Source organism: Oncorhynchus mykiss, chromosome 26 (genome assembly GCF_057628025.1).
Source record: "Oncorhynchus mykiss isolate SJ-2025 chromosome 26, ASM5762802v1, whole genome shotgun sequence".
In the NCBI taxonomy this organism is placed as follows: Eukaryota; Metazoa; Chordata; class Actinopteri; order Salmoniformes; family Salmonidae; genus Oncorhynchus; species Oncorhynchus mykiss.
Genome location: NC_143047.1, coordinates 5,780,863 through 5,797,500, shown reverse-complemented (window position 1 = coordinate 5,797,500; position 16,638 = coordinate 5,780,863). Strand labels below are relative to the sequence as shown.

Sequence of the window (16,638 nt, the reverse complement as noted above, 5' to 3'; positions counted from 1 at the left end):
TAACCATGGTTACCCTCCTCTTTTCCACCTCCCCCTCCCACTTTTCTCTGTCTGAAATGGATATGTTATTGGATAATAGGTTGTTGATCTTTTCTTGTTGTATACTGTATGTGTGTGTGTGTCTGCCCTTCTGCAAGTATGTTCTCCATCTCCATGCATGTGTGAGTGTGTGTTTGTGTGTGCATGTGCATGTTTGTGTGTGGGTGCAAGAGAACCATGACAGGATTTGTCATTCAGTCCCCCCCCCCCCCCTCATGGGATTACCCTATCACACTGGGGAATCCAGGATCCCTCAGGTGGCATATGAGAGCAGGGTTAGGGAGGGATAGAATGACTCTCTACTAAATCCCGCCGGGAAAAAAATGGTTTCCTTCTCCCAAAGGAATTTAAAAACAGATTTCTTCTTTCACGTTTTTCTCTGTGGGTTTATCTGCCGTGCACCCCACACCCCCCACTGCCCGACAACGGCATCATCTTTTTTAATTAAACTATTTCACATGGAGGGAAAAAGGTTAAGCGGGAGGGATTACCATCCCCAGACAAATTAAATAAAAATGAAATAAATAAATAGAAAAAGAGTGAACAGATAAATAAATAAAATAATCTAAAGATGTAATCCACAATTGTTTCCCCCCCTGAGCAAGATTCCCCAGGCCTCACAGCTGCAGCGAGGGCTAGATGAAACGCAGCGCTGCAGGATTACCCCGCGTCTCTCACATCTGCCGCCATCGTTCCCGCTCCCCCTTCTCGGGCCACCCATCCTGGTCCCCCCGTTCAGCATGAACCTTCTCACACCGGGACGCCGTCGCACCTCAACTCCGGTGGGGCCGTGAGAGCATACCGTGCCCGAACTCCGCCATAGACCATTAGCCGTTGCTAATGGAATGAAAAGGCCCGGATAACTGTCCTCTGTAATACAGTCCTTGTTGCTTTTCCGTTCTCTCCCTCTCTTTCTATCTCTACCTTTCGGCTCGCTGTCAGCCGTGCCTCACTGAGTCTGTAATGGGATATTTTCTTTGCTGGATTATCGGCCATGGGTTCTGCATGTTGCAAATCAGAGAAAGGTGGGTGCTCTGAAGCTCAACCACCACTCTCCTACCTCCTCTACCCTCTTCCCTGCCATTTCTAGTCCCCTTCTCGCCCGCTCCGTGTGGTCGGTCAGCTTGCTATGTTGGGATACAGGTGGAATTGTCTGTCCTGCGTGAGCTGAGGCACTGCCCTGGCATGGGTAATTGATTGTGTGTGTGTGCCTATACAGTATTTAGAATGTGCACTGAAGAGCATTAGCCCAAGAAGAGTAATGAGTGAGTAGAGCTATGTGTCATTAAGACTCACATACCTTCTCTCCCTACATCCTTCTCACTCCCTTGTTCCCAGACATGTCAGGGACTTTATAGTCGGGTCTCTTTCTTTGTGTTGGAGTTGGATTAGAAAATAGGCATGAGTTTAATCCTGTACAAGAGAGCACAGAGCAGCTCAGCTAACCCTGACACTGCCTAGCCTATCTTGTAACCCAACTCAAGGTGCTCATGAATCAGTGTATTATTGAATTACTAACATGGTATGCCCCAACACTCATTCAATTAACTAGTCTGTTATTCAATCTCTGTATTATACCCATAGGAGATACTAGAGAGTCAGACCAAAGCAATAGAAACAGGTTGGATAGATTATGGTGGATGGGTTATATTGCCATATAATGTGTGTCTAGGTTCTTCGACTGGGTTAGCGAAGTGAATAATATAGTGACAGGATATTGTAGCGGTTTCGGCGCAAAGATCTTTGTAAGGCAGGGTTTACACATACAAACACACACCACCAGTCCAAGTGAAGGGTTAAACCGGTTTATTACGATCAGGTTTCGGCAGTGTTCCTTATATACAAAACAAACAGACTAAACACTTTGTCACCAGTGGCAGGTCCTCCAATCTTGGTCGTTGGGGGGGTTCAATTCTTGTTGAAATCATAAGTTCCTTTCTTCCATTAAACCGCCTTCTCCACTGTACGTTCTGGCTCCCCAATAACCTCCTACTCCTTTACCTCCTGGGGTCAAAGAAAAGACAAAGGAAGAAAACAAACACAGGGCGTCGTTAAGTAGAGGCCTTGATTGGTTTCACCTGTCTGCAGTTTGGCTCTGATTACAACTGGAGACAGGCTGTTGTGCTGCCTGTGGCTGTTCTGCTGCAGTCTAGAAGTTTTCCCCTGAGCTGTCCATGGTCCTGCCTCTGGGGATTACTTCATATTGCTGTCCGTAGTCCTGGCAGCCAGAAAACAAAGAAAACTTGCAGGCACATAGTGTCCATCCACCACACAACCCTTGAAACCGCTACAATATGAATAATAAAGTGGATGAATTATAGATGGATGGAGCAGAAATGATGCTCCTCGAAGGACGAGGCGTCATTCTTTAGCTCAGCCTATAGAGAGAATTCCCAAATGTGTGTGTCTGTGCGTGTGTGTGTGTGTATGTGTGTGACCTACATCCATAGTAATGACACAGATAATGGTGGGAGTAATGAGAATAGCATTGGGATGTGTGTAATGTAGTCATAGAGGCTTAGGAATATCCACATGTTCTGTACAAGACATAAACTCACAGAACCTAAATCTGAGTGAAGCGTCAATAACCATAAATGTGTGTCATGCATGTGATTGTGTGTTCATTTGCACGTGTGCATGTGAGTCTCGTAGTGTTCATCTCTTTGAGTCAGCCGACTCTTGCTCCTCGTGAAAGCAACACACTCCGAACCAGCAACCAGGTTACCATGGCATCAGGGCTTGTGTGCTAATCATTAAAGGACTATGGCATCTGGCTGATGCTCCAAGTGGTAAGAGAAATTTGAGCAGAGGTACAATTCCCAGTTTGAAGGAAAGTTATACGGAGCGGATAATTGGAGATAAAGGAGATAGGGGTGGTGGAGAGATGTTGTAGAAAAATAAGTATTACCCCTTTCCAACTATACTATCAGGAATCAAGGAGACCCAGGTGCAGACACGTTGAATGAACAATGGTTTAATGGTCCAAGGGGCAGGCAAGAGACAGGTCCAGGCAGGCAGGGGTCAATAATCCAGAGATGTGGCAAGTGCACAGGTCAGCGGCAGGCAGAGTGGTCAGGCAGGCGGGTACAGAGACGGGACAGGCCAGGGTCAAAAACCAGGAGGGCGAGAAAAAGAGAGGCTGGGGATAAAAGGGAGCTGGCAGGACAAACGCTGGCAAGCTTGACAAACAAGACGAACTGGCAACAGACAAACATAGAACACAAGTATATAATACACAGGGGATAATGGGGAAGATGGGCGAAACCTGGAGGGGTTGGAGACAATCAGAAAGACAGGTGAAACAGATCAGGGTGTGACAATACTGTAGATGGAGATAGGGAGGATAAATAAGTACTGTAGCGATAGAGAGGGATCTAGTAGAAAGATACTAGTATAGAATAGGACTTTATTGTCCCTTTTCACAGAAATTCGTATTTTTACTGATACAGTACTCCTGGGCCAGAAAATCCAAAGGTAGCTAGTTTGAATCCACAAGCTGCCAAGGTGAAAAATCTGCCCATGTGCTGGATAATGAGCATCCTGGATGTGACCTCACTCTCCGAGAGTTTCTCAGGGAGAGTTGGCATATGCCAAAAACACATTAAGCACAAAAGTTATCCATATCCTCATATCTATCTCACACAGCAACATGGTCAGCCACAGAGCAGCACCCCAGGAGAAGTTTAGCAGAGATTTGGTGGCAAATAAAGATGGTGAGGGGTATACGTAGATCGATTGGGTAGTAAGTAGAGCTAGGAAGGGGGTTAAATTGAGATAGAAGTTAGTGTGCAATGTGTCCAATCGATCAGTGCTTTAGTAACTAGGCGCGAGTGAACATGTCCAGACACTCTGCTTTGGTAGATAGGCTAGTAAATCTGTTTCTTAAATCCAGTCAGTTTTTTCCCATTCTGCCGGTAAGCCTCTCTAAGAATGATTGACAGATGTGTGTGTTAGACCTCACGCTGCAAGAGTGTGATAATCCGCCATGGTGGCCAAATCAAACACGCAGATACACAATGTGTGCTTCATACACACACATGCACACAGAGACACGTGCACGCACACACACACACTCAACACACTCCTTAGCACACAAATGGCCTGCCCAACAAACACTCAACTAAACACACACCGGCAACCAAACACCCACTCAGCCAATGCTCAGCGGCAATATGGCATACTCATGCAGGGCCATGACGTAATTTAATAATGCACTTTATATCAGTTCAAAGGAGTCTTATGTCTCCTCCTTAGTGAACTATGGTAATGCATTCTTGTCTTAATGTCACTGACTAGCTAATCCAGTCTCCCTAATTAAAGAACAAACACAGCCAGCGTGGCTCTGAGTAGCTGGTGACACGGTTCACCGCTGCCTGTTCTACACAGCTTTTGATGAGACAGCCAGAGAGCGCCCTATAGTAATGGGATTTAGAGGAGACTAAAAACAGGCAGCCGCAGGAAGATGATAGGAAGTGGGGAGCTAACTTCCTGCTGTTGAGCGGAAGGTTGAGGAGTGTATTGTGTGTCCTAGTTTGCTGCAGTGGAACACGTGTGTTGTGGTGGGTGTGGTTTAGGGTTTAATGGCGGGAACCGGGTTACAGAGATTTACCGGGTTTTCCCGCCCAAACCCATTCACTTTTCCCGGGATAAATAATTGCAAATTATAATAAATCATTTATATGATCAGCGTAACATGAAATGGAACTGTTAAATTATTTGCAATGTCTAAATCTGTCTTAATACGGCCTTCTCTGCTTTGGACTAAAAGAAATGGCGCCAGAAGAAATGGAAGCAGTTTTACGGGCGCCCAATCAATGTGGGGGGTTTTCGCTTTATTTGTAACTTATTTTGTACATAATGTTTCTGCAACCGTATCTTACGGCAAAAAAGAGCTTCTGGAAATCAGGACAGCGATCACTCAACTCGGATTAGACAAAGATTTTTTTCTTCAACAAGCAAGACGCACAAGACATTCTCCAATTACCCGACAGGGCCAACATCCCCGTTATTTGCAAGAGGAAGCGACGCAGGTACAGAGGACAATGAGCCGGATGCCTGGTCAGGACCCGGGAAAAAAGGCGAGTGGGAAAGCTGCCATTACCGTCAATACTACTCGCCAAATATCCTACCAACGGAACCTGAAAAACTGTAATATTCGTGGCTGAATGACGACATGGATATTCAGCTAGCGGGATATACGCTGCACCGGCAAGATAGAACAGCACAGGGGGGGCGGTCTGTGCATATTTGTAAACAACAGCTGGTGCACAAAATCTAAGAAAGTCTCTGGATTTTGCTTGCCTGAAGTAGAGAATACTATGATAAATTGCAGGCCACACCATTTGCCTAGAGAGTTTTCAGCTATACTTTTCGTGGCTGTTTATTTACCACCACACGCAAAAGCTGGCACTAAGACCTCACTCAGTCAGCTGTATAAGGAAATAAGCAAACAGGAAACCACTCACCCAGAGGCGGTGCTCCTAGTGGCCGGAGACTTTAATGCAGGGAAACTTAAATCAGTTCTACCAAATTTCCATCAACATGTTAAATGTGCAACCAGAGGGGGAAAAAATGTAGATCACCTGTACTCCACACACAGAGACGCATGCAAAGCTCTCCCTCGCCCTCCATTTGGTAAATCCAACCACAACTTTATCCTCCTGATTCCTGCTTACAAGCAAAAAAATAAAGCAGGAAGCACCAGTGACTCGGTCTATAAAGAAGTGGTCAGATGAACCAGATGCTAAGCTACAGGACTGTTTTGCCAGCACAGACTGGAACATGTTCCGGGATTCTTCCACTGGCATTGAGGAGTACACCACATCAGTCACTGACTTTATCAATAAGTGCATTGAGGACGTCGTCCCCACAGTGACTGTACGCGCATACGCCAACCAGAACCCATGGAATACAGGCAACATTCGCACTGATCTAAAGGGTAGAGCTGCCGCTTTCAAGGTGCGGGACTCAAACCCGGAAGCTTACAATAAATCCTGCTATGCCCTGTGGCGAACCATCAAACAGGCAAAGCGTCAATACAGGGCTAAGATTGAATCATACGACACCGGCTCCGACACTTGTCTTATGTGGCAGGGCTTGCAAACTATTACAGATTACAAAGGGAAGCACAGCCACGAGCTGCCCAGTGACAGAAGCCTACCAGACGAGCTAAATCACTTCTATGCTTGCTTCGAGGCAAGCATCACTGAGGCATGCATGAGAGCATCAGCTGTTCCGGATGACTGTGTGATCACGCTCTCCGTAGCCGACATGAGTAAGACCTTTAAACAGGTCAACATAAACAAGGCTGCGGGGCCAGATGGATAAGCAGGATGTGTGCTCCGGGCATGTGCTGACCAACTGGCATGTGTCTTCACTGACATTTTCAACATGTCCCTGATTGAGTCTGTAGTGCCAACATGCCAACAGACCACCATAGTCCCTGTGCCCAAGAACACAAAGGCAAATTGCCTAAATTGCTACAGACCAGTAGCACTCACGTCTGTAGCCATGAATTGCTTTGAAAGGTTAGTAATGGCTCACATCAACACCATTATCCCAGAAACCCTAGACCCACTCCAATTTGCATACCACCCAAACAGATCCACAGATAATGCAATCTCTATTGCACTCCACACTGCCCTTTCCCACCTGGACAAAAGGAACACCTATGTGAGAATGCTATTCATTGACTACAGCTCAGCGTTCAACACCATTGTACCCTCAAAGCTCATCACTAAGCTAAGGATCCTGGGACTAAACACCTCCCTCACTAAGCAACTGTATCCTGGACGTCTTGAAGGGCCGCCCCCAGGCGGTGAGGGTAGGTAGCAACACATATGCCACGCTGATCCTCAACACTGGAGCTCCCCAGGGGTGCATGCTCAGTCCCCTCCTGTACTCACTGTTCACCCATGACTGCATGGTAGGCACGACTCCAACACCATCATTAAGTTTGAGGACGACACAACAGTGGTAGGCCTGATCACGACAACAACGAGACAGCCTATAGGGAGGAGGTCAGAGACCTGGCCGTGTTGTGCCAGAATAACAATGATTGTGGACTACAGGAAAAGGAGGACCGAGCACGTCCCCATTCTCATCGACGGGGCTGTATTGGAGCAGGTTGAGAGCTTCAAGTTCCTTGGTGTCCACATCAACAACAAACTAGAATGGTCCAAACACACCAAGACAGTCGTGAAGAGGGCACGACAAAGCCTATTCCCGATCAGGAAACTAAAAAGATTTGGCATGGGTCCTGAGATCCTCAAAAAGTTCTACAGCTGCAACATAAAGAGCATCACTGCCTGGTACGACATTTGCTCGGCCTCTGACCGCAATGCACTACAGAGGGTAGTGCATACGGCCAAGTACATCACTGGGGCTAAGCTGCCTGCCATCCAGGACCTATACACCAGGCGGTGTCAGAGGAAGGCCCTAAAAATTGTCAAAGACCCCAGCCACCCTAGTCATAGACTGTTCTCACTACTACCGCATGGCAAGCGGTACCGGAGTGCCAAGTCTAGGACAAAAAGGCTTCTCAACGGGATATGTTGGGATATGTACAGTCGTGGCCAAAAGTTTTGAGAATGACACAAATATAAATTTTCACAAAGTCTGCTGCCTCAGTTTGTATGATGGGAATTTACATATACTCCAGAATGTTATGAAGAGTGATCAGATGAATTGCAATTAATCACAATGTCCCTCTTTGACATGCAAATGAACTGAATCCCAAAAAAACAATTTCCACTGCATTTCAGCCTTGTCACAAAAGGACCAGCTGATATCATGTCAGTGATTCTCTCGTTAACACAGGTGTGAGTGTTGACGAGGACAAGGCCGGAGATCACTCTGTCATGCTGATTGAGTTTGAATAACAGACTTCAAAATGCTTCAAAATGAGGGTGGTGCTTGGAATCATTGTTCTTCCTCTGTCAACCATGGTTACCTGCAAGGAAACACATGCCGTCATCATTGCTTTGCACAAAAAGGGCTTTACAGGCAAGGATATTGCTGCCAGTAAGATTGCACCTAAATCAACCATTTATCGGATCATCAAGAATTTCAAGGAGAGCGGTTCAATTGTTGTGAAGAAGGCTTCAGGGCACCCAAGAAAGTTCAGCAAGCACAGGACCGTCTCCTAAAGTTGATTCATCTGCAGGATTGGGGCACCACCAGTACAGAGCTTGCTCAGGAATGGCAGCAGGCAGGTTTGAGTGCATCTGCACGCACAGTGAGGCAAAGACTTTTGAAGGATGGCCTGGTGTTAAAGAAGGGCAGCAAAGAAGCCACTTCTCTCCAGGAAAAACATCAGGGACAGACTGATATTCTGCAAAAGTTCCAGGGATTGGACTGCTGAGGACTGGGGTAAAGTCATTTTCTCTGATGAATCCCCTTTCCGATTGTTTGGGGCATCCGTAAAAAACCTTGTCCGGAGAAGACAAGTTGAGCGCTACCATCAGTCCTGTGTCATTGTTACGGTGCGTGAATGAGGACCCAAAAGCGAACTAACGTAAACAGGGCTTCTTTAATAACAAAACATACGTAGGCTCAGATGGACCGGCAGATTCCGACAGGACAGGACAAGGTTGCAGCAAACATGACGATAGTCTGGTTCAGGCATGAATAACACAAACAAGAATCCGACAAAGACAGAAACAAAAACAGAGAGAGATATAGAGGACTAATCAGAGGGAAAAAGGGAACAGGTGGGAAAAGGGGTGACGAGGTAGTTAGGAGGAGACAAGGAACAGCTGGGGGAAAGAGGGGGAGAAAAGGTAACCTAATAACGACCAGCAGAGGGAGACAGGGTGAAGGGAAAGGACAGAAACAAGACACAACATGACAATACATGACAGTACCCCCCCACTCACCGAGCGCCTCCTGGCGCACTCGAGGAGGAAACCTGGCGGCAACGGAGGAAATCATCGATCAGCGCACGGTCCAGCACGTCCCGAGAGGGAACCCAACTCCTCTCCTCAGGACCGTACCCCTCCCAATCTACTAGGTACTGATGACCACGGCCCCGAGGACGCATGTCCAAAATCCTACGGACCCTGTAGATGGGTGCGCCCTCGACAAGGATGGGGGGGGGGGGGGGAGACGAGCGGGGGCGCGAAGAACGGGCTTGACACAGGAGACATGGAAGACCGGGTGGACGCGACGAAGATATCGCGGAAGGAGAAGTCGAACTGCGACAGGATTAATGATCTGAGCAATACGGAACGGACCAATGAACCGCGGGGTCAACTTGCGAGAAGCGGTCTTAAGGGGAAGGTTCTGAGTAGAGAGCCAAACTCTCTGACCGCGACAATATCTAGGACTCTTAGTTCTACGCTTATTAGCAGCCCTCACAGTCTGCGCCCTATAACGGCAAAGTGCAGACCTGACCCTCTTCCAGGTGCGCTCGCAACGTTGGACAAAAGCCTGAGCGGAGGGGACGCTGGACTCGGCGAACTGAGATGAGAACAGCGGAGGCTGGTACCCGAGGCTACTCTGAAAAGGAGATAGCCCGGTCGCAGACGAAGGAAGCGAGTTGTGGGCGTATTCTGCCCAGGGGAGCTGTTCTGACCAAGACGCAGGGTTGCGAAAAGAAAGACTGCGTAAGATGCGACCAATAGTCTGATTGGCCCGTTCTGCTTGACCGTTAGACTGGGGGTGAAAGCCGGAAGAGAGACTGACGGAAGCCCCAATCAAACGGCAAAACTCCCTCCAAAATTGAGACGTGAATTGCGGACCTCTGTCCGAAACGACGTCTGACGGAAGGCCATGAATTCTGAAAACATTCTCGATGATGATTTGTGCCGTCTCTTTAGCAGAAGGAAGCTTAGCAAGGGGAATAAAATGAGCCGCCTTAGAGAACCTGTCGACAACCGTAAGAATAACAGTCTTCCCCGCTGACGAAGGCAGTCCGGTGACAAAATCTAAGGCGATGTGAGACCACGGTCGAGAGGGAATGGGAAGCGGCCTGAGACGGCCGGCAGGAGGGGAGTTACCGGACTTAGTCTGCGCGCAGACCGAACAAGCAGCCACGAAGCGACGCGTGTCATGCTCCCGGGTGGGCCACCAAAAACGCTGGCGAATGGAAGCAAGCGTACCCCGAACGCCAGGATGGCCGGCTAACTTGGCAGAGTGAGCCCACTGAAGAACGGCCAGACGAGTAGGAACGGGAACGAAAAGAAGGTTCCTAGGACAAGCGCGCGGCGACGGAGTTTGAGTGAGTGCTTGCTTTACCTGCCTCTCAATTCCCCAGACAGTCAACCCGACAACACGCCCCTCAGGGAGAATCCCCTCGGGGTCAGTGGAGGCTACTGAAGAACTGAAGAGACGAGATAAAGCATCAGGCTTGGTGTTCTTAGAGCCCGGACGATAAGAAATCACGAACTCGAAACGAGCGAAAAACAGCGCCCAGCGCGCCTGACGCGCATTAAGTCGTTTGGCAGAACGGATGTACTCAAGGTTCCTATGGTCAGTCCAAACGACAAAAGGAACGGTCGCCCCCTCCAACCACTGTCGCCATTCGCCTAGGGCTAAGCGGATGGCGAGCAGTTCGCGGTTTCCCACATCATAGTTACGTTCCGACGGCGACAGGCGATGAGAAAAATACGCGCAAGGGTGGACCTTGTCGTCAGAGAGGGAGCGCTGAGAAAGAATGGCTCCCACGCCCACCTCTGACGCGTCAACCTCGACAACGAACTGTCTAGTGACGTCAGGTGTAACAAGGATAGGTGCGGATGTAAAACGATTCTTGAGGAGATCAAAAGCTCCTTGGGCGGAAACGGACCACTTAAAGCACGTCTTGACAGAAGTAAGGGCTGTGAGAGGAGCTGCCACCTGACCGAAATTACGGATGAAACGACGATAGAAGTTCGCGAAGCCGAGAAAGCGCTGCAGCTCGACGCGTGACTTAGGGACGGGCCAATCAATGACAGCTTGGACCTTAGCGGGATCCATCTTGATGCCTTCAGCGGAAATAACAGAACCGAGAAATGTGACGGAAGAGGCATGAAAAGAGCACTTCTCAGCCTTCACAAAAAGACAATTCTCTAAAAGGCGCTGGAGGACACGTCGAACGTGCTGAACATGAATCTGGAGTGACGGTGAAAAAATCAGGATATCGTCAAGGTAAACGAAAACAAAGATGTTCAGCATGTCTCTCAGGACATCATTGACTAATGCCTGAAAGACAGCTGGAGCGTTAGCGAGGCCGAAAGGAAGAACCCGGTATTCAAAGTGCCCTAACGGAGTGTTAAACGCCGTCTTCCACTCGTCCCCCTCCCTGATGCGCACGAGATGGTAAGCGTTACGAAGGTCCAACTTAGTGAAAAACCTGGCTCCCTGCAGGATCTCGAAGGCTGAAGACATAAGAGGAAGCGGATAACGATTCTTCACTGTTATGTCATTCAGCCCTCGATAATCTATGCAGGGGCGCAGGGACCCGTCCTTCTTCTTAACAAAAAAAAACCCCGCTCCGGCGGGAGAGGAGGAGGGGACTATGGTACCGGCGGCAAGAGCTACAGACAAATAATCTTTGAGAGCCTTACGTTCGGGAGCCGACAGAGAGTATAGTCTACCCCGGGGGGGAGTGGTTCCCGGAAGGAGATCAATACTACAATCATACGACCGGTGTGGAGGAAGAGAGGTGGCCCTGGACCGACTGAACACCGTGCGCAGATCGTGATATTCCTCCGGCACCCCTGTCAAATCACCAGGCTCCTCCTGTGAAGAAGAGACAGAGGAAACAGGAGGGATAGCAGACATTAAACATTTCACATGACAAGAGACGTTCCAGGAGAGGATAGAATTACTAGACCAATTAATGGAAGGATTATGACAAACTAACCAGGGATGGCCCAAAACAACAGGTGTAAAAGGTGAACGAAAAATTAAAAAAGAAATGGTTTCGCTATGATTACCAGAAACAGTGAGGGTTAAAGGTAGCGTCTCACGCTGAATCCTGGGGAGAGGACTACCATCCAGGGCGAACAAGGCCGTGGACTCCCTTAACTGTCTGAGAGGAATGTCATGTTCCCGAGCCCAGGTCTCGTCCATAAAACAGCCCTCCGCCCCAGAGTCTATTAAGGCACTGCAGGAAGCTGACGAACCGGTCCAGCGTAGATGGACCGACAAGGTAGTGCAGGATCTTGAAGGAGAGACAGGAGTAGTAGCGCTCACCAGTAGCCCTCCGCTTACTGATGAGCTCTGGCTTTTACTGGACATGAAGTGACAAAATGACCAGCAGAACCGCAATAGAGACAGAGGCGGTTGGTGATTCTCCGTTCCCTCTCCTTAGTCGAGATGCGGATACCTCCCAGCTGCATAGGCTCAGCACCCGAGCCGGCAGAGGAAGATGGTAGTGATGCGGAGAGGGGGGCAACGGAGAACGCAAGCTCCTTTCCACGAGCTCGGTGACGAAGATCAACCCGTCGCTCAATGCGAATAGCGAGTTCAATCAAGGAATCCACGCTGGAAGGAACCTCCCGGGAGAGAATCTCATCCTTTACCTCTGCGCGGAGACCCTCCAGAAAACGAGCGAGCAAAGCCGGCTCGTTCCAGCCACTGGAGGCAGCAAGAGTGCGAAACTCAATAGAGTAGTCTGTTATGGACCGATTACCTTGACATAGGGAAGACAGGACCCTGGAAGCCTCCTCCCCAAAAACAGATCGATCAAAAACCCGTGTCATCTCCTCCTTAAAGTCCTGATACTGGTTAGTACACTCAGCCCTTGCCTCCCAGATTGCCGTGCCCCACTCACGAGCCCGTCCAGTAAGGAGAGATATGACGTAGGCGACACGAGCAGTGCTCCTGGAGTAAGTGTTGGGCTGGAGAGAAAACACAATATCACACTGGGTGAGGAACGAGCGGCATTCAGTGGGCTCCCCAGAGTAACACGGCGGGTTATTGATTCTGGGCTCCGGAGATTCGAAAGCCCTGGAAGTGACCGGTGGATCGAGGCGGAGATGGTGAACCTGTTCTGTGAGGTTGGAGACTTGGGTGGCCAGGGTCTCAACGGCATGTCGAGCAGCAGACAATTCCTGTTCGTGTCTGCCTAGCATCGCTCCCTGGATCTCGACGGCTGAGTGGAGAGGATCCGAAGTCGCTGGGTCCATTCTTGGTCGGATTCTTCTGTTACGGTGCGTGAATGAGGACCCAAAAGCGAACTAACGTAAACAGGGCTTCTTTAATAACAAAACATACGTAGGCTCAGATGGACCGGCAGATTCCGACAGGACAGGACAAGGTTGCAGCAAACATGACGATAGTCTGGTTCAGGCATGAATAACACAAACAAGAATCCGACAAAGACAGAAACAAAAACAGAGAGAGATATAGAGGACTAATCAGAGGGAAAAAGGGAACAGGTGGGAAAAGGGGTGACGAGGTAGTTAGGAGGAGACAAGGAACAGCTGGGGGAAAGAGGGGGAGAAAAGGTAACCTAATAACGACCAGCAGAGGGAGACAGGGTGAAGGGAAAGGACAGAAACAAGACACAACATGACAATACATGACAGTCATGCCTACAGTAAAGCATCCTGAGACCATTCAAGTGTGGGGTTGCTTCTCAGCCAAGGGAGTGGGCTCACTCACAATTGTGCCTAAGAACACAGCCATGAATAAAGAATGGTACCAACACATCCTCCGAGAGCAACTTCTCCCAACCGTCCAGCAACAGTTTGGTGATAGACAATGCCTTTTCCAGCATGATGGAGCACCTTGCCACGAGGCAAAAGTGATAACTAAGTGGCTCGTGGAACAAAACATCGATATTTTGGGTCCATGGCCAGGAAACTCCCCAGACCTTAATCCCATTGAGAACTTGTGGTCAATCCTCAAGAGGCTGGTGGACAAACAAAAAGCCACAAATTCTGACAAACTCCAAGCATTGATTATGCAAGAATGGGCTTCCATCAGTCAGGATGTGGCCCAGAAGTTAATTGACAGCATGCCAAGGCGGATTGCAGAGGTCTTGAAAAAGAAGGTTCATCACTGCAAATATTGACTCTTTGCATCAACTTCGTGTAATTGTCAATCAAAGCCTTTGACACTTATGAAATGCTTGTAATTATACTTCACTATTCCATAGTAACATCTGACAAGAATATCTAAAGACACTGAAGCAGCAAACTTTGTGGAAATTAATATTTGTGTCATTCTCAAAACTTTTGGCCACGACTGCACTGTATATAACTTGTCTTTTTACTGTTGTTTTATTTCTTTGCCTACCTATTGTTCACCTAATACCTTTTTTGCACAATTGGTTAGAGCCTGTAAGTAAGCATTTCACTGTAAGGTCTACCTGTCGTAAGGTCTACCTGTTGTATACCGGTTGTATTCGGCGCACGTGACATATAAACTTTGATTTGCCTTCGGCATGAACAATAATCAATGCTCAGTGTGTGTGTGGCCTACCGTATTTACTACACAAAGTTGCCATAAATTCAAAGTGCATGCATTGTTTATTCTGAAACCTTGAAATACATTTAACAGGGTAACAAAATTGGGTCCAACTTTTGCCATGTTTGCTAGCCAGAAGGCTCCCGTTTAATTTATTTTGTGCTGTGACTATTTAACAGTCTGATGGCCTTGAGATAGAAGCAGTTTTTCAGTCTCTCGGTCCCAGCTTTGATGCACCTGTACTGACCTCGCCTTCCGGATGGTATCGGGGTGACTCGGGTGGTTGATGTCATTGATGATCTTTTTGGTCTTTCTGTGACATCGGGTGCTGTAGGTGTCCTGGAGGGCAGGCAGTGTGCTCCTGGTGGTAGCATTTGGGCAGACCGCACCACCCTCTGAAGAGCTCCCCGGTGGTATAATCATATCAGAGTTTTTCACTGGTATTATATAAATAATTGAAATAGCACTTCCAGTTTGAATGGGAGTACTGGAAATACCGTTAATTCCTTGCTGTTTTCTCGGGAAGGAAAATTGATAGATTCTGTGGAAAATATTGAACCCTAGTGTGTATGTGTCGGAGTCTGTAAATGGCAGTGGTGGAAAAAGCACTCAAATGTCATACTTGAGTAAAAGTAAAGGTACCTTAAGTTAAAAGAAAATGACTCAAGTAAAAGTGAAAGTCACCTAGTAAAATACTACTTGAGTAAAAGTCTAAAAGTATTTGGTTTTAAATATGTGTCAAAAGTAAATGTAATTTCTGAAATATACTTAAGTATCAAAAGTTAAAGTACAGTATAAATAATTTCAAATTCCTTATATTAAGCAAACCAGACAGCACAATTTTATTATTTTCATTTTTTTTACGGGTAGCCAGGGGCACACTCCAACACAGACATAATTTACAAACAAAGGATGTGGGTGTTTAGTGTGTCCACCAAATCAGAGACAGTAGGGATGACCAGGGATGTTCTCTTAATAAGTGCATGAATTACATGAACTGCATGAACTGGTCGTCCCCAAAGCCAACACCTCCTTTGGGCACCTTTCCTTACAGTTCTCTGCTGCCAATAACTGGTTCGAATTGCAAAAATCGCTGAAGTTGGAGACATATCTCCCTCACTAACTTTAAGCATCAGCTATCTGAGCAGCTGTTCACGGCCCATCTGTAAATAGCCCATCTGTAAATAGCCCATCCAACTACTTTTCTCATCCCCATATTGTTTTTATTAACTTTTTTTGCTATTTTGCACACCAGCATTTCTACTTGCACATCATCATCTGCACATCTATCACTCCAGTGTTAATTTGCTAAATTGTAATTACTTCGCTATTATGGCCTGTTTATTGCCTTACCTTACCTGACTGTTTATCCCATGTGTAACTCTGTGTTGTTTCTGTCGCACTGCTTTGCTTTATCTTGGCCAGGTCGCAGTTGTAAATGAGAACTTGTTCTCAACTGGCCTACCTAGTTAAATAAAGATTATTAAATAAAATAAAATTACATTTTAAAGACTAAGTTGTCCTCGATAGGCCAGAGCTCTGACGCCTGTTCATGGCTTCATGATTATCTTAGTGACAGAACTCAGGCAATCTTGATTGATGGTGTTGAGTCTGAATTTCTTGTAGTGTAGAAAGGTGTACCACAAGGGTCGATTTTGGGACCTGTTCTCTTCATTGGTCAATCTGTTAAAAATTTAAAACTTAATCTACAATTGAAGTCGGAAATGTACATGCACCTTAGCCAAGTATATTTAAACTCAGTTTTTCACAATTCCTGACATTTAATCCTAGTAAAAATTCCCAGTTTTAGGTCAGGTCATTTTAAGAATGTGAAATGTCAGAATAATAATCGAGAGAATGATTTATTTCAGCTTTTATTTCATTCATCACATTCCCAGTGGGTCAGGAGTTTACATACACTCAATTAGTATTTGGTAGCCTTGCCTTTAAATTGTTTAACTAGGGTCAAACATTTCGGGTAGCCTTCCACAAGCTTCCCACAATAAGTTGGGTGAATTTTGGCCCATTCCACCTGAAAGAGCTGGTGTAACTGAGTCAGGTTTATAGGCCTCCTTGTTCGCACACACTTTTTCAGTTCTGCCAACAAATGCTCTATGGGATTGAGGTCAGGGCTTTGTGATGGCCACTCCAATGCCTTCACTTTGTTGTCCTTAAGCCATTTTGCCACAACTTTGGAAGTAT

The 16,638-nt window shown here is 47.2% G+C and overlaps 1 protein-coding gene across 1 annotated transcript in view; it reads left to right on the top strand.

Annotated features, from left to right (window-relative positions):
• Window positions 1-16,638, top strand: part of LOC110506082 (SH3 and multiple ankyrin repeat domains protein 2-like) — a 182,180-nt gene that overhangs the window by 60,405 nt on the left and 105,137 nt on the right. The window lies entirely within an intron of this gene.